Source organism: Pelodiscus sinensis, chromosome 27 (assembly GCF_049634645.1).
Source record: "Pelodiscus sinensis isolate JC-2024 chromosome 27, ASM4963464v1, whole genome shotgun sequence".
Lineage (NCBI taxonomy): Eukaryota > Metazoa > Chordata > Testudines > Trionychidae > Pelodiscus > Pelodiscus sinensis.
Genome location: NC_134737.1, coordinates 13,723,103 through 13,749,221, shown reverse-complemented (window position 1 = coordinate 13,749,221; position 26,119 = coordinate 13,723,103). Strand labels below are relative to the sequence as shown.

General features: G+C 58.5%; 1 protein-coding gene across 8 annotated transcripts in view; it reads left to right on the top strand.

Moving 5' to 3' along the window:
- Positions 1–26,119, top strand: part of SYT2 (synaptotagmin 2) — a 128,929-nt gene that overhangs the window by 9,393 nt on the left and 93,417 nt on the right. For 2 of the 8 annotated variants that reach the window (XM_075910211.1, XM_075910213.1), the window contains exon 1: positions 3,601–3,734. The exons of 1 other annotated variant lie outside the window; for it this stretch is intronic. The gene's annotated coding sequence lies outside the window, so the exon portion shown is untranslated. Of the gene's footprint in view, positions 1–3,595; positions 3,735–4,853; positions 4,917–26,119 lie in introns of those variants that run through there. 5 more of the 8 variants (XM_075910221.1, XM_075910223.1, XM_075910224.1 and 2 more) reach the window with 5 other exon arrangements.

Genomic DNA, 26,119 nt, shown 5'->3' with positions numbered 1-26,119 from the left:
GAAAACAAATCTGAGCTGTCTACACTGGCCCTTTTGCGCAAAAGACTTTTGCCCGAACGGGAGCAGCATAGTATTTCTGCAAGAAGCACTGATTTCTTACATGAGATCGTCCGTGTTCTTGCGGAAATTCAAGCGGCCAGTGTAGACAGCTGGCAAGTTTTTCCGCAAAAGCTACTGCTTTTGCGGAAAAACTTGCCAGTCTAGACACAGCCAGATTGTCTGGCTGCTGGACACTTCCCACACCACAATCCTCACAGTGACCAGCCCAGGGCCAAATTTCTCCTAGTATCTTATTCTGAAGGAGAATGTGCACTACATACCATTGTATTGTGCAGTTGTGTTGCCCAACTACAACTGCATCCAGTAGCAGTACTGCCATGTTCTGAGAGCGCTCCGTATGGTGGTTTCTAAAGGCACTTTGCAAGCAGTGGACAGATCTCGCCTGCAAAAATCCCACAGGCTTGACAAAGTGTTCTGCTCACACAAGCAGCGTAGGTTAGTGGGCAGCCACTGTATTACCCATTGCAACAGTTATTCTGGGCACAGTGAAGGTCATAAAGTCTTAGGTTCTGATCCTGCATTGAGGAGCATCCGGGCAGACAACTGGGATGTGATGCAGGAACCGACGTCCATTGCATTTTTCAGTACATAAGAGCATGTTTTACAGAGAGGAGAGCTGCTGATCAGCACAGAGACTTTCCTCTGTTCTGCCCACAGGGGGTCTAAAGTTAATTTGGTAATATAGTGTCTGGGGCTCCGGCAGAGTCAAGTACCTTGCAGTGTTAGGGCAGGAGCCAGCAGATGGTGCAGCTACAAATAATCTCCCAAGTTCTTGTTCCTAGTGTCAGAGCAAGTTTTCAGTCTTTGTAGAAATGCTGCACTGTTAGTTTTCAGTGCTGCCCTTCTCTTGGGGAGCTGTGGTAAGCCACTGGAGAGTTTGCTCTCTGCTGCCTTCTCGCTTGCCTGAGTCAGTTCTGGGACAGCTCATTGGGAATGTGGCAGTGGTGTTGGGCTGAGATTCCTGGACAAAGGGAGAGTTTGCCTGCTGTCTAACCCCTTTCCATTCTAGGAGGGGTATTTACTAAAACAAGTTACTTGGGCTCTGTCATGGATTTCCTCTCCATGGGTAGCGGACCTGCAAGGCTGAGGTAGATGCTGATTTTCCACAGAGGGGCAACATATAGTATGATGGGGGGGTAATTTGGCTACGACAAATCAGGAAAGAAATCTTGGAGTTAGCGTGGACAGTTCTCTGAAAACTTCCACACAGTGTGCAGCGACAGTCAAAAAAGCAAATAGAGTGTTAGGAATTATTAGGAAAGGGATAGAAAATAAGACCCAGAATATCTTACTGCCCCTGTATAAAACTATGGTACACCCACATCTTGAATACTGTGTACAGATGTGGTCTCCTCACCTCAAAAAAGATATTTTGGCCTTGGAAAGGGTTCAGATAAGGGCAACTAAAATGTGAGGGGTTTGGAACAGGTGAAGAGAGGTTAAAGCAACTGGGACTTTTCAGTTTAGAAAGGAGGAGACTGAGGGGGGATATGATAGAGGTCTATAAAATCATGAGTGGTGTGGAGAGGACGAATAAAGAAAAGTTATTCGTTAGTTCCCATAATATAAGGACTAGAGGACATCAAATGAAATGAATGGGTAGCAGGTTTAAAACTAATAAGCAAAAGTTCTTCTTCACACGGCTCACAGTCAACCTGTGGAACTCCTTGCCAGAGGAGGGGCTGTGAAGGCTAGGACTAGAACAGAGTTTAAAGAAGTTAGATAAATTCATGGAGGTTAGGTCCATAAAAGGCTATAGGGAATGGTGTCCCTGGCCTTTGTTTGTCAAAGGCTGGAGATGGATTCTGTGTGTGAAACTTACTGTTCCTTCCTAAGTGGAGTACTTTGCATTTGTGCTTATTAAACTTCATCCTGTTTTCTCAGACTGTTTCTCTAGTTTGTCCAGGATTTGTGAAGGATCTTCAAAATCGCTTGGTCATTGTCTTCGGTCCACCCCCTCCGGGGCACTTGGTGCTGGCCACTGTTGGCAGACAGGCTACTGGGCTAGATGGACCTTTGGTCTGACCCAGTGTGATGTAGTGTGTGTACCTTGCTGGTTGCTATGCTGGGCTGTGGATGACCTCCGCTGGCTGCAGCTCGGCCCAGCAGGGCAGGGGATGAGTCATTATGCAAAGGGGGATCAGAACCTGTCTGACCAGTTATCTCCCAGGGAGCGGAACAATGGGAAGAAGGGGAGTGGAGCCCTGGCTGGGGGCAGGGCTGGAAGTGAGTGAGTTAGTTTCTGTCTGGGAGCATGGAGGAGACAGCCTAGGGAAAGGGGCTGGAATTTAAGGGCCCAGTCTCCCCCATCTCAAGGGGGGCTGAGGCATCCTAGGCCTGCCCTGTGACCAGATCACATCTGTGCTGTGCTGTATCCTGGGGAAGCAATAAACTCCCTCTATTCTACTGGCTGGTGGAGTCTGTTTGTGCCATTACGGGGGTGCAGGAGACGGGAAAACCTCAATGTACCGTCACACCCAGTACAGCCATTCTTATGTATTATAGCATTGTGCTAACAATGTGTGTCTCTCTAATGGGCACTCTGCGTGGAGAGATTTATGAGGAAGCTCACAGGCTTTGAGCTATGGAGGCGGGTTTAGGACAGAGTTGGGCAACCAAGTGAGCGGGCCGCATGTGTGGCCCTCCCTCATTTCAGTAGGCTGCGAGGTACCAAGATGGGCTCCCGGGCTAGGGTAACTTTGCTGCCTGTGCTTGTGTCCCTAGAACGTGCAGGGGAGCGCTGACTGAACTGTAGCAGCGCTGTGATGGGCTGCAGAGGCAGCGCACAACTCTCCCCGTCAGTGCTGTGTGCAATCAACACCCGCCTGACTGATTTGCCCCCATCCCTAAGCAGCCCCCTCAAGGGCTGAGCTCACAACCCTGGGTTTAGCAGGCCACTGCTCAAACCACTGAGCTCTCCCCCGCCTGGCACACCCCAGCCCCAGGGAGAAGGTGACACCTAGAGGAAAACAGGGCCAGCCTCATCCAGCAGGCTAATGGGACACACGGGGAAAGCACCCAGGAATCCTGCCTCCCCAGTCCAGATTCTAACCGCTAGGCAGTGCTGCCTGGCCTCCAGCGCCCCACCCCCCGGCTCTGCAGTGGGGAGGCGGAAGCCCCCTCTCTCTAGGCCCCCAAAGGAGCCCCCCTTTGCCTTCCAAAGGGAGGGGTCGCTCCTAGCGTGGCGCAGCCCCCCGGCTTGGGGCTGCCGCCTGGCTCGGAGCCCCGTGTTGCGCAGGGCGGCGGGACTTGACCTTGGAGGTGCCCTGGCTCAGCCTTGAGCCCCCCAACCCGCGCAGCGGCTAAGGGGGCCCGGCCCAGTGCGCGCCCCGCGGACCCCAGCTGCGCCCCCGGGCACGCTCTGCCCTGCCGCGCCCCCGCCGTGCGCTGCAAAGTCCTGCTGCGGCGCGGCCACGTGGAGGAGTTGGGAGAGGAGAGGGGCGGGGCTGGCTGCTCCGCCGCACTGTGGGGGGGCGGGCAACCCTGCTCCCCCCCGTCTCAATTAATGCGGAGGCTTTGGCCCGGCTCACAGGCGCAGCCAATGAGCGGGGCGCGCGGCGGCTCCTACGCGCACGGGCGGCCCTGGAGGGGCGGGTGGGGCGCGCGACTCTCTGCAGCATTTGGGGCTCGCGGCGCCCGGGTGCAGCGGTGACGGGCTTGGCTCCAGCAGGCGGGTGAGTGGCCGGGCCGGGCGCGGGGAGGCGCTCGCCGAAGTAACTTCGTTTGTTTGCTCGCTCTTGGGCTCCAGGGCAGGTGGCTCCGCAGTGAATTCTGCTGGGACAGAGCGTAATTTGTGCCAGGGCTGAGCCCGGGCACCCCGGGGCCCGGTGACTCGGAGCCCCCCTCTCCCTGGCTGGCACCCTCTGGGCCGGGCAGCTCGGAGCCCCCCCCTCCCTGGCTGGCACCCTCTGGGCCGGGCAGCTCGGAGCCCCCCCTCCCTGGCTGGCACCCCCAGGGCTGGGCAGCTCGGAGCCCCCCCCCTCCCTGGCTGGCACCCCCAGGGCAGGGCAGCTCGGAGCCCCCCCTCTCCCTGGCTGGCACCCCCAGGTCCGGGCAGCTCGGAGCCCCCCCTCTCCCTGGCTGGCACCCCCAGGGCCGGGCAGCTCGGAGCCCCCCCTCCCTGGCTGGCACCCCCAGGGCCGGGCAGCTCGGAGCCCCCCCCCTCCCTGGCTGGCACCCCCGGGCCGGGCAGCTCGGAGCCCCCCCCCTCCCTGGCTGGCACCTCTGGGCCGGGCAGCTCGGAGCCCCCCCCCTCCCTGGCTGGCACCCTCTGGGCCGGGCAGCTCGGAGCCCCCCCTCCCTGGCTGGCACCCCTAGGGCCGGGCAGCTCGGAGCCCCCCCTCCCTGGCTGGCACCTCTGGGCTTGCTGCATCAGTTATGAAAGTCCAAAAACGTGGTTTTGCTTGTGCTCTGGTGTGTTGGTTGCTGGGATGCCCTGGTGCTGGAGTGCCCGGCGCGGTGTGGCCAGCCTGGCGCGGACTCTCCCCTAAGGGGGCTGCAGAGAAGGAGCAGCGGGGTGTTGCAAGGGGAGGTGGTTGCACCAGGGCTGCCTGGCAGGGGACGGTCCGAAGTGCGTGCAGGGGAGGTGCTGCAGAGCTGGCATGAATTGTTTCAAGGCTACAATCCAGGGGCTTCCCCCAGGCCGGATGTGGCTCTAGGGAGGAGTCCCGGGGGGGGGGGGGGTGCTAGTGAGCCATGGGGAGGAGTCCAAACAGAGCCTTTCCTGCCTGATCTCGGGCCTGGCTCCGGGTCATGCAAATGCCCTGGGTTGGGTTTGAAGCCCAGAGAGGGGCTGGAGCTCGTGTGTTCATGGTGGTTTGCTCTGAGGTGTCACGAGCTGGTGTGGCGATTGCCAGGTGGGTCCTGCCGCTGGCGCTAAAGCTCACTCCCTGCTTGCTTGGGGTGCGAGGGAGGAGTGTGTTCAGGACCGTGCTTTCCCTGGTGACGTGGGCCAAGCCCCAGAGCTTTCGTCCCAGTCACCTTACAGTGTGTCTCCAGGCAGCCCCCCAGCCCTCCACAATGCACTGGAGCCAAGGCTGTCGGCTTCCTTGTGTGCCTTCCCTGGGACCCTCCGTGTGCCCGTCCCCGCTCCCCAAACCCCGAGGGAGCCGGAAGCCGGTGGCACCATCTGCTGTGTGGCTGCGGGAGGGCTGGTTGTGTCCGGAGGCAGCTGCGGGAACAGACCAGTCCACGGCGGATGAGTCCCGCAATGGCTATTAGCCAAGGCGGGCAGGGATGCAGCCCCATGTCCCTTGCTGCAGGGGCGCCAATTGTGGGATAAACTCACTGCGCCAAAGTGAAGTGGGTCCGTGCTGAGTGTGTTTGCACCAGGGGAGCTAGTGAGGGTCTGTTCTTGGCTCTGGGCCCCGTGCAGCCTCTATCTGCAAGGGGGCATTAACGCCCTCCCCCCGCCGGCCGTGCTTCTGGAGAATTGCTGGCGGAGGCCGTGGGCAGGCGCCTGTCTCCTTGCTGGCTGCTGGCAGGAGGTCAGTCTCGGAGCTCTCAGTCTATTACCGCACTGGAGCACTTACAAGATGAGGCCGGAGATACCGACTCCCCGACTCTTGAGTCATTAGCGCTGCCTGTGCAGGGTAAGGCTGGCTCTCCTCCTCGCAGGCGGGGCGGCTGGCGGTCTCCGTGGGCAGCGACGGGCTGCGATTGCCGCCTGACGGCTCAGCCTCGCACCCCGAAGAATCTGTGGGGGCAAAGGGGAGCCGGGGGCTCTCTGCAAAGGCAGGGACTGGGCAGAGCTGGTGTGTGAGCAGCAGGATGGGCTAGCCAGGACGCCTGGCCTACTCAGTCCCCTACCTGCTCCCTGCAGCACAGTGCCCTCGAACAGCGCCCAGGCACACGCTGCTACACTAGGGCAGGAAGCGAACCTGTCGTATCCCCCGGAAACTGTTCAGCAGAATATAATCCCTGGAGGCAGGGTCTGGACAGGACCTTCCCGGTCCTGGGGAGAGAGTGTAGTCTAGTGGTTAGAGCAGGGGTCTGGCAGCCAGGACGTCTGGCTAGAGGGAATTGGATCACTTCATGGCAGATGGATCTGGTAATGGCTATTAGCCAAGATGGGCAGGGATGCAGCCCCACGTCCCTAACCCTCCGACTGCCAGATGCTCACTCAGACTGGGCAATGGGAGGGATCACTCGACAGTTGCCCCGTTCTGCTCTCTCTGGGGCACCTGGCTTTGTCCGCTGTGGGCAGACAGGGCACTGGGCTGACCCGGTGTGGACAGTCCAGCGTGGTGCCTTGTGAAAGCAGGAGGGACAGGGAGGGGGCTGGACTGCCCCAGGGTTTGCCCCGTTGGTAGGCTCCCCACCCGGTGTGGGCGCTGCTGGGGGGTGGGAGCGTGTGGCTGTCCTGGGGGTGGAGGAGCACCAGCACTGCTGGTAGAGGCAGGTGTGTGGGGGGGTCTCTAGCTGTGTGTGTGAAGGGGGTCCCTGGGGAGGGGTGCTCCTCTGGGCTCTGACATAACTCTCCTGCAGCCTCAGAAACGGAGGCAGTGCTGCCATGTCATGAGCCCCGCCCGCCCCCTCTTGCCCCAAGGGCCTGTCTGGTTGTGACAGGGCCAGGGCTGGTCAGCATGGGCCCCCGGTGTGGGGCAGGGCTTCCTCTACGCTTGGCTCTCTGGGCAGGGAGGGGTGTCCCTGCGAGTCCAGCCTGCAGCCAGACACTCCCCCAGCTGGGACCTGCCTAGAGCTTGCTTTCCCCTTGAGATGATGCAGGGCCGCATGGTGGCATTGGGGGCTCCGTGCTGCAGGGGGCAGGCAGAGGAGTCAGTAGGGGGCGCTCTTCTCTCTGACCCCTGCTGAGTGGGGGGCACTGTGCTGCGAAAAGGGGGTTGGTTTCCTAGATTCTCTGCACTCATTGGCTGCTGGTGTTTCCATCCCAGCAGAGTTAATTGTGATGCCCTGGCCAAACCCGGCTGCTGCGGCCCTGAATACCCCCCGCAGTCTGTGGCCTGCGCTCTCTGCTTCTGCCGGGTCATGTTCTCATGCACTGTTCCGCACCAGCCATGTCCCACCCTAGAGGGAGCTGCATTTCAGCCACCGGCTAAGTTAGCTTTCTGTGTCCTGTAGCCAGCCCCCAAGTGCCTTGAGATCACCATGGGCCAGAGAAGGAAGTGTCGTTATTAGGGCTGGCGTTTGGCTGCGGCAGAGAAACCAGGCCAAGTCCACACAGCCGAACCTAGAATTGAACCCGAATCTGGATGGCCAGCCCCCTCTAGCTGCTTCCTTCCCCGGAGACCGGGATGCTGACGTTCTGCTCCCGAGGGCCCCTGATAACCTAAGGAGGGGGGAGCAGTTGCTGTGCCGAGCCACATCTCTGTGAAACGCCCCTCCCCAGGTTGGTCTGGGACTGCCAGATGCTGGGCCTGGAGGACAGGGGATAAGTTCCCTGTTCTGTTCACTCCCTCTGGGGCACCTGGCAGAGGCCGCTGTCCAAAGACAGGATGCTGGGCTAGGTGGACCATTGGCCTGAGCCAGTCTGGCCATTCTGATGGCTCATGATCTCTGGCCAGGGCTCATTCTTCCCCCCCCCCCCCCCCCGAAGCAGAAAAAGATGTTAGGACACAAACAGGGGTCTAACCCAGGGTGGCTAAGCGAATTGCCCAAGGTCACACTATGAGTCAGTGGCAGAGCTGGAGTGAGAGCTGTGTTGGATCTGACTGAGCATGCCATGCTCAGTGTATGGGCCAGGGAACTGGCCCTGGCCAATATCCCTGCTTCCCTCACACACAGGACCCCTAGGGCAGGCGTGTGGGCCCCCCGCACGGAACCCAAATGCCTCGGGAATGTTCCCTTCCCTTGGAGCCACTGAAGGGATGGGGTGGACCCTGCTTTCCTGTGGCACGCCCGCGTCCCTTGAGAGCGAGGGGGGCTCTGCAGCTTGGACCCATCTCCGTCTGGCCCCCCAGCATCTTCCCACCTGGCTACAGAGACTCCTCACCGAGCAAGAAGGGTTAAGGAGGTGGAGGGCAGCAGGGGGGCTGTTTGTCCCCAGGCTGGCAGCCTGCACGCCGCTCCTCCCCCGCCCCAAACATCCGATCCAGCTGCAGCCAGGTGTGTGCGGGCGATTCCTTGGCGCATGGGGACGTGCCCGTTCCACATAGTCTGGGGGCACGACACATCCTGGATCTTTAGGGCCAGTCAGGCAGCTGCATTCATCCCTTGGCCCATGGGAGCTTGTGTGTGTGGGGGGAGGCTGCTTTGGAAAGCTCCCCAGAGCCCTAGATTCCTTGTGCCGCTTGCTATTAACCACTCGAGAGCCGCTCCGAGCTGGCTGAGCCGCGCAGATGCCTTCTCTGCTGCAGCGGCCTGCGGGGTTCCCGCACGGTGCCTGTAATCTAATGAGCGAAGGGTTTTATTTTTTAATTCCTTGTGCTGAGATGCTGCTGCAGATTCCATGCCCCCTTCCCCCGGGCACCAGGAACTGTGCAGAAGAGCATCCACGGGCAGTAAGAGTCACCTGCCATCTGCTGCGTCATTTATCTGTAGCATGTGTCCTTTAGAGGACTCGCTCCATAACTGCAGGCTGCCTGGGGCGCTCGGAGCAGTAGTTCATACTCTGTGTTTGCTCCACATAGCGCCTGTCACTTGAGGGTCAAAAAAAAAAAAAAAGTGATCGATTAGGGAAACTGAGGCACAGCACGGAAGTGACACTTCCAGGGTCCTACGTTGATAGAGTGGTAGAGCTAGGAATTCTGATGCCTCTTGCCTTAAATGATATTCCTAGTACACCCCCAGAACCCAGCCTACCAAACCGCCCCTCCAGACCAACTCACCCACCAATTTCAAAGCGCTTTGCCAAGGGAAGTCGGGGCACACTCCCCATTTTCAGGGCACGCCACGCGGCGGCGAGCCCCACGCACCAGCCGCACGGTTTGGCACACTGCGCATGCCAGCTTGTAATCTACTCGCCACGGGGAAGGAGATTACACTAATTGTCGAGCCCTGCCCATTTTACAGATGGGGAAACTGAGGCATGGAATGTGGCGCTGGCTCCCTTAAAGTCCCATAGCAAGTCAGTGGTAGGGCAAAGAGCTACCCAATCGCCCGCCCTGGTCACGTGTTGGACCTGCTGGATTGCACTACTCTTGGTGTGGTGAGGGATAAGTGGTCACAAATGCCCAGTTTCTGCATGACGACTTGCTTTGTGACAGCTCTTCTTCCCCCTCCCTCCCCCTGCCCCGCCCCGTGTACACCAGCGGCAAACTAGCGGTGTTGTTGTTGTGTGTGTTACAGTAGCACCTAACTGTCAGGGTGGTGAAACACTGGAGTAAATTGCCCAGGGGGGTTGTGGAGTCTCCATCCCTGGGGATATGTAAGAGCAGGTTGGACAGACACCTGTCAGGGATGGTGTAGATGGTGCTGGGTCCTGCCGGGAAGGCAGGGGACTGGACTCAATGACTTCTTGAGGTCCCTTCCAGTTCTAGTGCTCTGTGCTTTTACGATGACCCCTTTGTGCTAGGGGCCGTACGCGCAACAGCCAAAGGCGAAGGATGAACAGACTTGCTGATGCGCACGGGTTGGGGTGGCCAGTGGGAGGGCAACTCCTCTTCCAAGCTCGCGAGCGGACGGAGCCCCACGTGCTGAGTCACACGGCGGCCGTTGGCTTTGGGTCACTGCTGCCCGGGCTCTGTTTTGGGGGCTGGGAGGCTCCATTCCCATTCTCAGCCACTGGGGCCATCCAGTGCCCTGGACTGTGTGTGAAAAGTGAATGGAGCTGGGGTCTGTGGGTACGGGCGCCAGGCAGTGCCACCTGGGGTGGGATGGACCGTGAGCCTGGCTAGGTGCTATCTCAGCGGCGCTGGCCCACCTTCTCCAGCCAGGACCTGGGAAATCTGCCGCCTCCTGCCCCTTCCGCCTCCAGCCCCCGTGAGCCCTGCTCGATCTGGACAAAGGCCTCTTCTTTGGGTGCTTCAGGGCGCTCAACGGCCCGGGCCAGGACATGCCATGACATAAGGAGGCCCCTGGGGAGAGAGAGAGCAAACCACCGGGTCTGTCCATGTCCGACAGCCTCACCAGAGACGTCCCCCCTTTGTCTCCATTACAGCCCAGTCCTGGTTCCTCCCTCTCGCAAGGGCTCTCCAGGCTGTGCACGCAGTGTGCCAGCGAGCTCGCTGCCCTGCAGGGGGCGGTATCCATGGCTATGCTGTCCCAGGTCAGCCCCGAGACGGTTAGAATCCCGGTCTCCAGAGAGACCTGGTCATTCAGGCTGTATCCCTGTCAGGCTTGTCCCCGTGTCACGGCGCTGGGGACAAGACTTAATCGATTGTGATTTTTTGGGTGCTTTCCCATCAAGCTCTAGTGTCTGGCCTTAGGTGATTATGGGAAGGGCACAGTTCCAGGTTGGCCTTGAAAGGCTATGCCACCAGCAGCCGATAAACAAAGCTCCGCGTGCGTCACTGTTGAGATGGTGCCCTTTTTTTTAAGGCAACAACCATGACTTTGGAGGCCTGACTCCGGAGTTTTGAACACGAGGGGCTGGCAGTGGGCTCAGACAGCCGCTGTGCATCCCAGCGCCGTGTGTGGCGGCCAGAAGTTGAATTTTGCAAAGTGATCCCTCACCCTGGGTTATTGGGGATCACTTTGCCTTCGAGGATGAACAGACACTTTTCCTGCTGCCTCTTGGGGGCCGGGGCTCCCTCTGCCCAGCTGTTCCGGGCCCACGCCCCATCCCAGCGGAGGCTGCACGTCCCAAAGCGCCGTCTGATGATTACCCCTAATAACAGCGCGCTCACTTGGATTGAGATGTTTCCGAGGCTGTGGCTAATTTTGCTCTTCATGCTTCCCTTCCTTTATAATGGGATTTTGATAACGTCTCGCGTCCTGAAGTATTGGATACAATCAGCATAATTCCCCATTTATTAATTAGACCTTCCAGGCTAATGCAGACAGCGTGTGGGGGGAGCCGGTGACATCTTCCCCTCACCGCCACGTGGGTCCCCTCCGCGGGCAAGATGGTTCTTCCTGCCGTGCTCCGGCACAGCCTCTGGTGTTTGAGCCCATCCCTTTGAGGGCAGGATGCTGGTGGAGCATTCTCCTTGTGGAAGGGACCCTGCCGCTCCCTGGGAAACCCACTGGAGCGGAGGGCCTGGTGGAGCCCCAAAAGCAGAAGGTAGGACAGCCCCCCACCGCCCCTCTGTGTTCTGCATGGTAGGGTCCCTCCCCCACGAGGCATAACGGGGAGGTCGACAAAGGGCTTTCATGTCGACAGGCGACCGTCCAGACTGCCCCGATCTGCTGACAAACAGCTGATCGGCAGAGCGGGACAGCTGTTTAAATTTAAATGAAGCCGCGATTATTTAAATCGCGGCTTCATTTCCCTCTGCCGATCAGCCTAATCTACGTGGCTCCGTCGACAGAGCCCTGTAGTTTAGACACACCCTCTGAGCTTATGCCCAGAGGCAGCTGGAGCCTGCAGGCTCCCGGGAAGCACGAGGCATTAGCATTACAGGCTGTGGCTGTGGTGCACCAGTGGCCAAGTTGGGAGCAGGCCTCCCGGCGAGGGAGAGCGATGCGGAGGCATGTGAAGGCGGAGACGGAAGTGGCCTTGTGGATGGTCACGGAGAGCTCCCCACACGGTGAAAGGCAGCCGGGGAAAACCTCAGAGGTGCTGGCTGGAAAATGTAAGGAGAGGGCATTAGAGGCGAGTAGGCCCCGTGGGCTGGTAGGGACAGGCAGGCCCTGTGGGCAGACATGAGGTGGGCAGCAGCTCAGAAGAGATCGGAAGCAGAGTGGGAACCAACTGACGGGCCTGGTCACACACCTGGGTCTGGTGGAGAAGGGTTGGGAAAAGGGAGGGATGCCTGCGTCCACTTCCACCGTCTGGCACCTCCGGGTCGCCCTGCCTTAGACCTGCCGCTGGTGGATCCCTCGGAGTCCATGCCTGGAGCTTCGGGGGGATATGTGCCTTTGTTCCCAGGTCCGCTCTCCTTGCTCGCTCCAGTGGCCGGGAGAACGACTCCTGTAGCCAGGCAGGCTCCGTGTCCGTGTCCTCGATCCGCTCCAGCCTCGTCTTCTGGTCCCTTGGGAAACCTCTGCTGAGAGGTGCAGCCGCTTGGAGTCTGGCTTGTGCTGCGGCGAAGGGAGTCGCGCGGGCCAGGCCAGGCGTGGGGCCGGGGGGAGCAGAGAAAGCCGCTCGGGAGCAGAGCTGGCTGCGTTATTTCTTCACCAGTTTACGGCTGGTTTTTCCTCTGAATCGTCCCTGCGGTAACGCTGCACCACAGGCTGCGTTGTCTGCTGGGGGATGGAACCTGGGCTTTCCGGTTCCAAAAGCACCCGCCTCCAATGCCTGTGCCAAGACGCCGGCTCGGCTAGCCAAGGCGCTGCAGCGTGGGGGACCAGCGTGCTGCAGGGTGTGGGTGATACAGGAAGTTAATTCCGGGTGCAGCCAAGTCACTGGAGCCCCACCTACGCCCCAATGGCCAGGTTTTCCAAAGAGCTTCGCTCCCGGGTGGGCAGGTAACTCACTGGCCAGGTTTCCCAGGGCCCGGCGTGCTGGGGGTTGAGTTCTGCAGCGGATCCGCCCCCCTTTTTGGTGCCTAAAGAGGAGCTGGGCCCTTGGCCACGCTGGGCCCTGTTGTGGGGCTGAGCCCCTGAAAATCTGCCTCTCGTCTCTTCTGACAGGCTGGGCCTTGGGCTGACTCTGTCCTGGCGTGAATTTCACCGTCTGCGAATAGCGTGGGGAGGGGCGATTTTCCGCCTTGTTCATGGGGCGCATCTTGTGGCTTGTGCCCTAAGTCACGGGGCATGGGCTTTGCTCCCTGATTGGGTGACAGTCGCTTTTTAATCGGGTGACTCGCGTGACGAACAGTCGGTGCTTTCATTCCTGTAGCATCAGGCAAGGGGGATCTGATTTTGAGGGTGCTGTTGGAAGATAAGACGTGGGAAAGAGGAGCTGGCAGTCTGGCTGTAGATTGGGACACAGATGCTCTGCCGTCTCCTCCGGCTTTGCCACTAACTCGCTGTGCAACCTTGGGCACATCACTTAGGGCTGGGTTTTAAAGATAGACTCCTACCTCCCAGGGAAGTCAGTGGAAGTAGGGCACCAAGGCAGTTTGAAGATCTGTCTCTGTGGCTCCACTCTTTCCACCCACAAAACGGGTGTTGACAGTTTCCCGGGTGCCTGGAGGATGCGTCGTGTAGTTCCCTAGAGCCCTGATGGAACTGGCTAGAGAAGAGTAGAGTTTTCCTACTCCAGAACTGTCTGCAACGACTCCGGGGCAAGCCCTTGCTATCTGCCCGGCGGAGGGGCAAAAGCTGTGCGGCTGGAGAAAGGGGGGGTCAGAGAGACGCCTCTGACAGCTTTTGAAAGAGCTGGGGGGAGGGGTCACAATCTTGCTGGTCCTGCCTCTGCTGCTCCTGTTCTGTTCAGTGTCCCGGGGGGCCGTCGCTCAGCGATGGGCGGACAGACGGCAGGACGGTCCGTGCTGAACGTCCGTAGGGCCGAGCCAGCCACATGCCTTCCGGTCTCAGAGCCGTGCTCTAGCTGCTCAGGAAACCAGCGTGTTGTCAACCTGTGGAACTCCTTGCCAGAGGAGGCTGTGAAGGCTAGGACTATAACAGAGTTTAAAGAGAAGCTAGATAATTTCATGGAGGTTAGGTCCATAAACGGCTATTAGCCAGGGGATATAATGGTGTCCTTGGCCTCTGTTTGTCAGAGGCTGGAGAGGGATGGCAGGAGACAAATTGCTTGATCATTGTCTTCGGTCCACCCTCTCTGGGGCACCTGGTGCTGGCCACTGTCGGCAGACAGGATACTGGGCTAGATGGACCTTTGGTCTGACCCAGTACGGCCGTTCTTATGTTATGTTCTATGGGCTGTCCTGGGGGGGCCGTGGGGCCTACCCCCGTACCCTGGCTGTGTAACCCCCGGGTCCCTCCCGTCCAGAGGATGCTTGGGGCGGCTGCCCTGGTCTGTGTGAGGGGATGGCTGACTGAGACCCACTGGGAGTAAGCAGCTCGCTGAAGCTGTGGTGGGGCAGCCATTGGGCCCAGCTCTCCGGAGTCCCGGACCAGGAGGGAGCCATTGAGAAGCAAAAGGGTGATGGTTCCGGGGCAGGCTGCTTCCGTGGCTCCTGACAGCGCGATGAAATGCTGCACCAAGGTGCCTCCGCCACCTGGCATGTGGGGTGGGGCACCCCCCCCGTGCCCCAGGCCTCTGAGGGACCCCCCTCGCCCGCTGCATCCCACCTGGCAGCTGGAAATCGCCCCTCCCATGCCAGTTGTGCGCAGAGCTCCCCTGCCCCTGGGTCTGGGATGGGCAAGTGCCCCCCAGACCAGTCAGCAGGGTCTGACTCCAGCCCTTGTGCTCTGTCAAGGCTGCATGTCAGAGCCCCGTGGCCCGGGACTGGCTGCGTGGCCTGTACATGGGGGCGCTGGGACGGGAGAGGCGCCGGCGGGGACGCCCTGCTGTCGGAGGATGCTAGCGATCACCTGGACTTGCAGCGGCCGCGCTGATCCGCGGGGAAGTCACGGGAGCGCCCCCCCCCCCCCCCTTCCCAAGTCAGCTGAGCCGTTTGCGTGAGCTGTAACGGGGCCTTGGGGCATCCCCGGTGAGCTGCTTGTAGAACACCCGGCTGCTCCGAAATTGCCACCTGTCCTCCCCTTTCCCGGGCCGGCGGCGTGTGAATGCGGAGCGATGCGGGCGGCAGGGCAGGACTCGCCCCCACTTGGGTTCTGATGCTTGGCTGGTGTTTTATATTAACCCTCTTCTCCTTCCTCCCCGCTGAGACCCCCTTCTGCCTCCTGCCCCCGATTTCCTCTCGGCTCCAGGGTGCTGCTACAGCATGGGCTCAGTTTTTGGCCTAGCTGCTCGTTACAGGGCAGAGAGGACGCGGCGCAGGGAAATCGCAGGGCCTGTTTGCTCGGGGGCCGGTGGATCTGGCTGGTGAGGAGCCTGCAGCTTGCCTGGGGCTCGTGCGTCTGGCAGCTGCTCTCCGCTCCCGCTGCAGTGGGAAGAGCTTGCGGCAGAACGAAGGCCCCTCCATCCCCTGCAGAACCCCTGGACACACAGGGCCAGCGTGTGCCCCTGCCTGGCTGCTTACCTACTGCAGAGCCAGTTCCCCAGAAGCGGGTAGTTTGGGGGGGGCTGTCTTCGCCAGCGCTGGGGGAAGGCAAAGGCAGGAGGGGGCGCGGTGCCTGCCCGCAGACCCTCCTCTCAGGCAATGTTAACGAGGGTCCCTGTAAACCGGCAGCGGCCAGGAGCTCTGGTGCCCATCTCCGGTGCCCACTTCAAGGTCAAGCCAGCGTTCCATGCAGGCATCTAAGAGGGTCCGGGGATTTCAGTGTCCTGCGCTCAGGCAGCTCCGTGGGGCTGGGCATGGACCGGGCAGGGGGCTGGGCTTCAGGAGTAGGAATGGGAAAGGTTAACCTGGGGGGCTGGTGCTGTGGGGTGCGCCACAGACGGGGACACTCCAGCCAGGCCAGAGCAGTTCTTGCCTGTGACTGGGGGGCACCCCCTTTAATCAGTTACCAGGTTAAGCGTTATGTTTAGCTGGTTAACCAATTCAACAGGATTACACAGGGGCAGCGGGGAGGCACCAACTCCAGCCCCACGAAGGTGGCCACACGTGGCTCTGTGCTCTTACCCCACCTCTCTCACTACCCCACTCATGGGCTTGCACGCCCTCCTGGGCACATCCCTTATCACCTGAGCCCAGCCCAGCGTGCGCAGCCCCCAGGGACCGGAGCCTGGGTGAGGCTCCTGGGGAGCCAGAAACCAGTCGTCACACAGCACGGGGCAGATGTGACTTGTTCACCCCCGTGAGGTGTGTACCTGCCCCTGACGGTGGGGAAAGTGCATCAGAAAGAGACTAAGCAGGTGATTCCTGTTGGTATGTGGCACAGGCAGCATTAGACCCCCTTGCATCTGGCCTCTGCTTGCTGTGCTAGGCAGGGCCTGCTTCTGCCCCATGCAGGAGCCCTAGGAAAGCAGCACGCCCTGCAAAGGGAGACGTGGATTTGTCACATGGGATCTGTGGGTCGGAGCAGGTATCTAGAGATGACCTCTCCTTCCTTCCCCACTGGTCAGCAGGGCTTCTGGTTCCGTGGCGTTCTCTGCAGCTGTCCGAGCATCGCAGCCGCCCGTAATGAAATCTAAAGCGCAGAGATTTAGCGGTGGAGGGGGAGAGGAGAAACCGGGCGCGGGTCTGATTGCTCTGGCAACATTACCATGCTGCTCCCATCGGAGGGAAATGACAGCCCTGGTCCAGTGCGCGCTGATTGCTCCCGTGGGCACCGTTCTGCACGAAGGAGTTTGGAGGCTTTTTAGATGCCCTTCACCTTTTCTAGCTTAATTGTTTACCGCAGGCCTCGTCTTGGTCTCGTGTTGACTGCACAGGGCGGCCCCGCTCCTCCGTGGCGAGTAAAGGGACCTAGATGGGGATTTGTCAGCTGGAGATGCTTCCCACAACCTGGTCCCTTCTCTCTGGGGAATCTCCAAGCAGTGATGTATTCGGCCTCACAACACTGCCAGGGAGCATAGGAACCCTAATCCGACAGATTCCCCCCCCCTTTTTGGTGCAGTAGACCCACCTGCTAGGAAAGACACCCACAGTCTCTGTATAGACTACATGTGGGCTTTGGGAGTGGTGTCTAGTATCCTGGTCCTTGAGCTCTCAAACCACGTGGCTCTACCACTCAAGCAGGGAACAGAAGATGGGTCTGAGGAGGAGAGATCTCCAGGGTGTAACTGATATTTTACATCCCTACCCTGGGGGGGTGGCTGGACACATCAGGATGGTCAGATTTAGGGGACTACAGAGGCTGGTCTGTCCATCTCCAGGTGTACCCCTCTATCTCTGTGCCTCGCAAGGGCCGTGCAGATGCCATGGCTGGTCGGGAGGCGGACAGCAGGACTTAGCCTTGGGTGCCCAACCAGAGGAGTGGTCCAAGATGGTGACTTGCCCTGGTCTTTAATTGTAACTCTTCCCTTCGCACAGGCACAAACGCCACCAATTGGCCGGGCACTTGCTGGAGTGAAACGCACATTGACATCTCATTCATGCTTTGAACCGTCACTGTGACAACCATGCAACTTGGTCAGCGGCTGCACCGCAAGGCGATACGGGAAGGAAGCCATAGCCAATAGTTCTAGTCATTCATCTGGTACCCGAGTGGGTAGTTAAATCACATGCTTCCGGTCCTGCTCTCTGATTGGACAAGCCCGTGGGCATTTCCAACAATGAATGCTCATCTATGCCGCTTTGAAAGTCACCTCCTGGGAGTGCTGCTCAACGGCTTGGACGGCCACAGAGCTGATGGAGCCAGACACCATCACAATGAATATCCGCTAAGAAGATACCTAGGCCTGCCCGTGTGCCCACTCTAGGGAGAAGTTAATTCTCCCGTACATCTCTCCTAGACCGTAGTACGTTTATCTACCGGCCGAGGGACATGCACACAGAGAGATTAGATAGACGGGAGTGAACAGAACATGCGGGTAAGCATGGCCTGAGCAAATTCATTGTTCTGTCCCAGCAAATAGTATATACTCCTACAGGGGATACCCCATATACCCTGTCTGTCTGTCCATCCCTCACTGCTAGGTCTTAGTACACTGATCAGTCTGTTCCTACCGCTCTTTCACACCAAAGCATTGACTGTGTCTCTAGCCAAGGGCACCAGCTTGGAGATCCCTGCAACAAGGTTCACGCTTTTCCTAAAAATGATGTAATTAACAAAATTGGCTGGTTGTTGTTTTTTTTTTTTTTAAGCCAATCTCTCCCCCACCCCGGCCGTCACAATGAAGACATTATGTCTCTGATGCTCTTTTGAAACTAAACCAAGCTTAACTCTCGCCTGAGTTGCCTTCATCCATCACAAGGGAGCCAGATGAATGACTAGCGACGTGCTGCCATCAGAACAATTGGTTATTGCTTCCTTAATGTATCGCCTTGCGGTGCAGCTGCTTCCATCCTTCCCCGCTTATATAGCTGTAATAGTGCGAGTTCAAAGCATTAAAAGGACTTCGATGGGCATGTCACCGTGGGAGGTGGCTGCTGTGGGCGGAAGCTGACTCAGCAAGTCCAAGTGCAGTGTCTGTCAGCAGTTTTCAGAGCTGCCCAAGAGCTCTTTGCCTAGAGAGGCAGAGCGGCCTAGTGGATAGAGCAATGTACTGGGATTCAGCAAGCCTAAGTTCTATTCCTGGCTCATTCACCAGCCTGCTCCATGATCTTGGGCAAATGACTTTGTGATGGTGCGTTGGGGTTTCCCAGTCTCCTGCACCCCCGTAGTGGCACAAACAGACTCCACCAGCCAGTAGAATAGAGGGAGTTTATTGCTTCTCCAGGACACAACACAACACAGATGTGATCTGGTTCCAGGGCAGGCCTGGGATGCCTCAGTCCCCCTTGAGATGGGGGAGACTGGGCCCCTAAATCCCAGCCCGTTGCCTAGGCTGCTTCCTCCATGATACCAGACAGAAACTGCCCAACTTCCAGCCCTGCCCCCAGCCAGGGCTCCACTCCGCCTTCCTTCCTTTGTTCCACTCCCTGGGAGGTAACCTGTAGAACAGGGTACCTCCCTGTCCCATCAGCTACTCGGCTGGGCCGTGGTACAGACAGCAGCCAGTGGGGGTCACCCACAGCCCAAACCTAGCAACAAGCAAGGTACCCCCACTACGTCTCAGACTTTAACCTCCCTGTGCCTCAGTTTCTCCATTTGTAAAATGGGGATAGTGGTGTGTATCCCCGTGTGTAAAGTACTTTGAGAGCTGCTGCTGAAGAAGGCTGAGCAGCAGCTCGGGATTGTTCCAGGCTGTCACACAGCGCAGGGGCATCACCCAGCCCTGCACCCCCATCCGCAGCCAGATATGAGACTCAGCTAGCAAGTAGAAAAGAAGGTTGGTTTGTTTGACAGAGACCGTGTAGTTCAAACTTCTTGTTTCAGGAGCCAGCAGTACAATCTGTTTTGAGGCTGGGGGGGGCCCAGAGCCCCAGCTCTGGTCCCCTGCCCCCGCCCCCAGTGAGTCATAACCACCCTCTCCCTCCTCATCCAGATAGTGTTGCAGTGTCCAGGGAAACTGAGGCATGCACGCACATCCCCCCCCCCCCCCACAGGTTGTGTCTAGACTGGCCACTTTTTCCGGAAGAGCAGCCGCTTTTCCAGAAAAACTTGCCAGCTGTCTACACTGGCCGCTTGAATTTCCGCAAAAGCACTGACGAGCTCATGTAAGATTGTCAGTGCTTTTGCAGAAATACTATGCTGCTCCCGTTCGGGCAAAAGTCTTTTTCCGAAAAACTTTTGCGTAAAAGGACCAGTGTAGACAGAAGAGATTTGTTTTCCGCAAAAAAGCCCCAATCGCAAAAATGGCGATCTCCACTATGTCACACAGGCATCACAACGGGCCAGCTGCCTCTAGCGCCCTGATCCCACAGGCTTCCTCTCGGGCCGGTGGGGGAGTGCTCAGAAATCGCAGCTGCAATATGGCCCTCGGCTTTACCCCCTGCGGGTTTACTCAAAGGGGTGTGTTTCAGCACTGGAGTGTGTGGACAGCTCCCTACAAGGGCAGCTATCCCTGAACCAGAAACAGGCCTTTGGAGCTGAGCTGCAATGCCCCTCGGGAGGAGTGGGTTGTGTAAAGCCAACTTGCCACCATCACCTCCCCACCCGCACGTGGCCCCAGGCCGCCTGTGCTGGGCTGAATTCCCCTCCCTGCAGGGTCAGATAGCGCGACGGGGACGTGGCGAGCGGAGGACCAAAGCATGATCGTTTCATCTCTTTCCAAGTTTAGAGGGCACAAAAACCACGTTAGGAGTTCAGATGATGGAGATACCATATGGCTCCGCGGCTGCTCCAGGGACACGAGCAGTACAATGAAATTAGCTCTGCTGTAAAACCAGCCAAAGAGGCTGATCAAATGGGTTTTACAGAAGTGGCGTATATCTCGGCCGAAATAAAACCCCTCCCGATTACTCATCTCTCACGGAGGGCTCTGCAATTGTGTCTGATCTCTAGGGCGCTCCCAGTGAGCAGGAGAGAGCTGCCGTGCCGGAGAGAGCCCAGTGAATCCAAGCACATAATTATTTTTAATTAGACAGGCTTATGGTGTCTGGCCTTTGATGCAAGTGATAGCAGGTGAGTGTTCTTAGGAAGTGACCGCAGAGGAGGAGGAGGAGGGGCCGGCTCAGGCTGCCTTTCTCATTGTTAGGCAGAGCTGGTGGCAAATCTTTCTTGAACCAGACGGGGAAAGGCAGCAGTCACCCCTAACCAATCAGCCGAATGAAGGATCTGGAGATGGCATTTCAGAGACTCAGGGCATGAACTCTGGTTCAGAAAGCAATTTGGGTGAAGTTCAGATGTTTGAAAATCGGTATTCCAAATTTTCCTTTGCGGAGGGGGAGGCCTGGGAAAATGTGGACCAACCCTGGTACAAATACACCTGGCAAGGTGCCAGCCCTTCCAGATGACCATGAGTCAGACTGCATCTCCTCTCCCCCAGCACTATCCATCCATCCCAGATCAGTGACGGGACAGGGTCAGAGGTGCTGGACTACAGATCGGGCTCTCAATGGCGTGATTGCGGTGAAACCAGTGGAGTTTCCCCGATATTGTTCATTGAAAGCAATGGAGTGCGTCTGAACCGAGCCCAGTGTGTTTAGAAGAACAATTCGAATGGTGTCGATTAGCAAGTGGACCCAGCCTGGTTTTTGTGGCTGTTGATTTGCAGTTACATCCCCGTGGATGATCCATGAGGTCCCTTCCTACCTTCATGTGGGTGATTTAGCTTTACAAGTATATGTGAGATTCATTGTACGCTGTCGTGACTGTTGGTAACCTGGACGTGCACTGAACAAAGGTTACTAAGGTCGATAATTGGAGTTAGGAGAAGGCTGTTTGTGGTGCATTAAAGGTGTAATTCATTTCTGTGCTGAGGGCCTGTGCAAAACTGATGGGCTTCTTACATTCTTCTTAAGCCCCGTTTTTGAGGCCATAAGTGGTGTATGTGTGTCATGCTGTCCTTGGCACACAGATGAATTTATCTCAGTGACCGAGAGGGGGAGGGGAGGGAAGTGACACACATTCATCCAAAGTGAAATTTTTCTGGTTCTTCTGACATTTTGGAACTCTGCTGCTCAACCGGCCTTCACAGGAGGGGAAAGGCACGCTACCGATCCTTAAGCCACCTTCTTTCCCCTGCATTTCATTTTCGACATGGTCTATCACAACCAGGTAGTTGACAATTGTTATGACAGCTTGGGATGGGACGGGTTGGGGGCACCGCTGAGGGCGTCCACTCAGGACAGATTGCTCAAACTCGGGACTCTCTCTAGCCCCTGACTGGCAGCCCTTCCCAAATAGGCCACAAACCAGTCCCACAGAGCGCTTCAGCTGTCTCCCCGGCCAGCCAGAAGCCTCACGAGCAAAACCCCTCCAACACCCCACTGCTCTCCGTGCCCCAAATGGCCCCAGATGGCCCCAGGCCATTATAAGTCGCAGTTTTCAGTTGCTTCTAACTCAATAGGCAACCTTAATGCTGGCAACTTTTAATTTTTGTGTACTTTGCTTTGCTCCCTTCCTGATTTTTATTGTAGTGTGTACAGGCATATGTGTGTGTGTGCCATTTGTAGTGCTTGGGAATTCCCATCCTGGACACACATCCTATTGTGCTAGGTGCTGTACAAACAGAATAAAGAGAGGTTCTCTGCCCCAGAGAACTTACACTTTAAATACGACAGGCGTAAACAGGCTGCTGCAGGCAGACAGCTGAGCACGTAGGAAGGAGGTATTAAAACAGTCGTCGGCATCTTGCAGATGGCCCATTCCCAGATCTGTAACCAATGTTGCAGACAGCTTGCTGCCAATTTGCAAATGGTTTTGTGCATCCAGGAACTGTGGACTTCACCACTGTGTACAACGGCAAGGACCGAGGAGAAAACTCCTTTCGTTTTGATCTCATTGTCAGATGACAAAGATTCTTATTCTTTGATTCTGTAATTGTGCGCCATGCTTTGCTAGAACACGGAGAAATGTATCAAAAGCCAATCCTAGCACAAATCCTCGGGGAACCCCCCCTTGTCCTGTGGCTAAGTTCATAGTCGAGGTTGTTGTGAGGCTTCCTGATCCTTTTCTCGTTGCGGATCCATGGCAGACCTCCCTCCTGTTGCCGCTTGGTTTCCTAGCAGCTTCCTGCAAGGGGTTCTTCCCAAAGGCAGTTCATTTGCGGCGGGGTTGGAGGTGACGGATGTTCTGGCATGGACAAGGCAGCGGCAGAGTGGACGGGCATAATTAGTTAGTGCGGGCATTTAAGAAGGAGCCGCGGAGCAAGGTGGCAGCGTCGTCTGCAGCCTCTGTTGATTGATGATCCATGTGTGTTTCCCATGTAATTTCTATTAGCCACCCCACTGCACCAGCGCTACTGAGTGATAACGGGCCTTGGCTCTCCGTGGGAAACACCGGCAGGTGACTGGAATTCAGGCAGGCCCCGAACATGCTCACTCTCGTGTCCTGCTAGGACCCGGTGGAGGACAGAGGAGGAGGGATAGATTGCCCTGGGGTAGGGATGTCATAGTGGAGTCGATTAACCAATTAACCGATAAGCAAAAGCGTATAGGTTAATGCTATAGACTACACGCATTCCCCCTCTCCACCACCCCTTGCTAGTACATTTTTTAGCAGGCTGGCCAGCAGCCTGGCTCAGTCCTGGCTTGCACCGGGTCCGGGGCCTACCCCCACTATGGCTTTGCATTTAAAGGGTGTTAGGAGCCAGGCGGGCAGCCCAGCTCTGTTCTGTCTAGCACCAGTTCCAGGATCTCAGCTGCTGCCACCACACGCTGCAGCCTGTGCTACGGGGTGGCAGGCAGCCAGTACACGAGGGGCTCCCCTCACGGACCAGCTCCCGCCTGACATCCCACGCTGCTGCCTCTGATCAAGAGGCAGGGGGCTCCTCGGGTGTGAGGCCTGGGCGTGCTGGCTCCGCCTCCAGGGACTATCCAATAGGTGACTAACGAATTCATGAGGTGAATAACTATTCATTTAACCGATATTTCACATCCCTCCCCTGGGCGGTGGCTTAAAATGAAGAGGCTCCTTTCTTCTCGGGTAACTAATGGCTTGGCAGATACAAACCACCGATTTATTATGCCGGTAGCTGCACCAGCCGAGATCAGAGTCCCACTGCGCCAGGCGCTGCACAGGCAAAGTGAGAACCCAGAAAGCTCACCGGCTGGGAATACAGCCCAGGCATCCCGAATCCCAGAGCAGTGACTCACCCGTTCGCCCGCGCCGCCGCTCGGCTTGACCCGTTCGCCCGCGCCGCCGCTCGGCTTGACCCGTTCGCCCGCGCCGCCGCTCGGCTTGACCCGTTCGCCCGCGCCGCCGCTCGGCTTGACCCGTTCGCCCGCGCCGCCGCTCGGCTTGACCCGTTCGCCCGCGCCGCCGCTCGGCTTGACCCGTTCGCCCGCGCCGCCGCTCGGCTTGACCCGTTAGCCCGCGCCGCCGCTCGGCTTCATGGCACGTGATGCAAGAATCTCATCCGGGGACGTTGCTGGCGCTGCGCAGGATACGAGGTGGCTGGTATTGAATCTACTTGCCCGTGGCGCGTAGATTTCAGCCGGGCGCCCCGTCCATTTGCGGCGCGTGCATGCGCAATGCGGGTCTTGTGCATGCGCAGCGCGGGGCTGGCGAGCGGCTTTCGCCGCCGTTTGTCAGTTTGAACGCTGTGCTTTGTCGGTATTGACACTGGAAATCTGGGGGCGGCTTGTCTGCGCCTCCTGCTCTGCCCTGGCTGGTAAATGGCTCTTGATTGCAGGCGGGCAGGCAGCTGCTTAATTGAGCCATTGGCACAGAAATCCCAGGGACCCGGAGCGTGACTTTCTCACGCCGAGGTGCCCGTGGCTGAGTGGAGGGAGCTGCCCCCCCCCCCCCGCTCCACTAGTAACAAGCACGTGTTTTCACTAAGCCGTGGCACGAGGTGGGGTCCGGGCCCCTCCCGAGCGCTAGTGGTTAGTAGCTGTCAGGCCTTTATCCTCTCCCCAGAAAGGCCTCAAGAGGGCAACAGAATTGTCTTCCCCACAAGCAGAATGAATTCCACCCCCTATGGCAGGGCCCACAGCCCCACAGAAAAACCAGTCGGGGGCCACGCACCACGAACCCTCCCGGACATGGCGCACGGCCGAGGAGAAAGCCCCTCCCCACGTTCCCCTCACGCGCCAGAGCCTGGGGGGGTGGGGTCCAGCCTCGTAGATTTTGGGGGGAGGGCTCCCCGGTGCAGGGGGGGCCGTGAGCCTTGGGGACCAGATCCAGGCAAGCCGTGGCCCCCGGGCCTGAGGTCCTCACCCCTGCCTGAGAGACGAGAGTGGGCAGTGGTGTGTGTGTGTGTGTGTGTGTGTAGACACGCACACGTGTGCGCACACGTATGTTGTCCCTTGTACCAGTCCCTTTTCCTTTTCTCTGCCCTGCAGCCTGGCCCCTTCTTTGAGCCCTTTGCTCTGGGTGCCCGCCCTGTATTCGGACACATGCTGCCGGCGAGGGGGGTGGGCTAGCGGCCTACGTCCCACTCGATCTCTAGGGCAACCCGCGGCTGATGTAAACTGGAGTAACCCGCTTTAAGCGAGTGGTGCTGCTCCAAACGACACCCGCCGCGGCTCTGGTCCCAAGTGGAGAGGGGAATCCGGGCTGGTCCGATTGGGTCGGTGGCTCCGCCCTGCTGCGACATCCCAACAGTGAGATGGCTCCAGAGGGCTGTGCGTCAGGGATGCTCCTTAGCTGTGGGCTGTCAGGGTGGCGCCTGGCGATCTAGCTCACAGTGGCACACCTGCCTGCCCCTGCCCGCTCCTGTGGGACGCTCAGGCCCCCGGCCCGGGTGGGAAGCTGTTGAATGGGCGCAGGTGAGAGGCGCTCTGTGCCCTGGGAGGTGGGCTGGCTACATACGTAGGCTAAAGAGGCTGCTGTAGGCCTGACTAGTCACCCTGGTGCTTCTAGCTCATGCAGGAGCTTGGCTTCCCAGGGCTGAGCCTGGATCCCAGGTGCTGTGCGGTGCTGCTCTGCCTTGTGATCGCCTGCAGCCCCTCCGCCATTCGCTCCGGATGCTCCCTGCACCAGGGGCGGGCAGAGAGGCCCTGCAGTCGTGCAAACGAGGCAGCCCGGGGACCTGGCATACCCTTTGGTGCACAGAATACACGTGCAACCCCGTCCCCTGAATGCGGCAGGAACACAGGCCTGCCTACAGTGCCCGGGGTCGCGGGTTCCAAGCCTGCCTCTCCAGCCCATCCTGAGCTCCCAGGACACCTGTCTCTGCTCTGTCCCTGTCTGCGAGCTTCCTGTGTCTCACATGCACACAGTTTGCCAAGCCACCCCTCCCTCTACAAGCGGGGGACCCCTCAGCCTGCATCTTTAGGCAGCTCCCTGTCTGGGGCGGATGGGACAGTCGCGATGCCGGAGACTTTCTCTGTGATCAGACCCATCCCCAGCGCAAGAAGGGTGGTGACCTGGCGAAACACAGTGGGCGCTGATGTTAAGTTTGCAGCATCTGTGAAAAATATGGCGGTCGCGTCTGTTCTCCGAATGCGGAACGGCCCCTGAGAAGGCTGGCGTTAAAGAGTGTGCACGCAGCTCCCTGGGGCACGAGGCCCGGTTGACCCCAGCTTGCTGTAAGCTGCCCCTTTCACGTGGAGTCCAATCACGCACTTCGCTGCACAGCCGCGGCGGCTGCAAACGGGACCAGGAAAACCCCTGCTCTTACAGCCTGCAGTGTGGGCGGAGCCATGTCAGTGCCAGGAGATGAGAGAGCCAAGATGCGGGGGGTAGGATCTTTCATTGGGCTTTCCCGCCTCACAGAGCTCTTCGTCAGGTCTGGCCCTGGAGCTTGTCTCTGTCCCCGACAGGCCAATAAAAGATCTTCCCTCCCCACCCTCGTGGGCTCTCCCAGGAACAGTCTGCAATCCCTCTGCAGTCCTCCATACACCACAGTGGGCGCCTCTGTGACAGACCAGGCCGTGTCTGCGCACAGCTGAGGGCATCTGCTCAGGGCGAATTGCTCGAATGCGGGGCTCCTTACAGCCCCCAGACTGGTGACCTCTCCAAACAGGCCACACACCAGTCCCACAGAGCG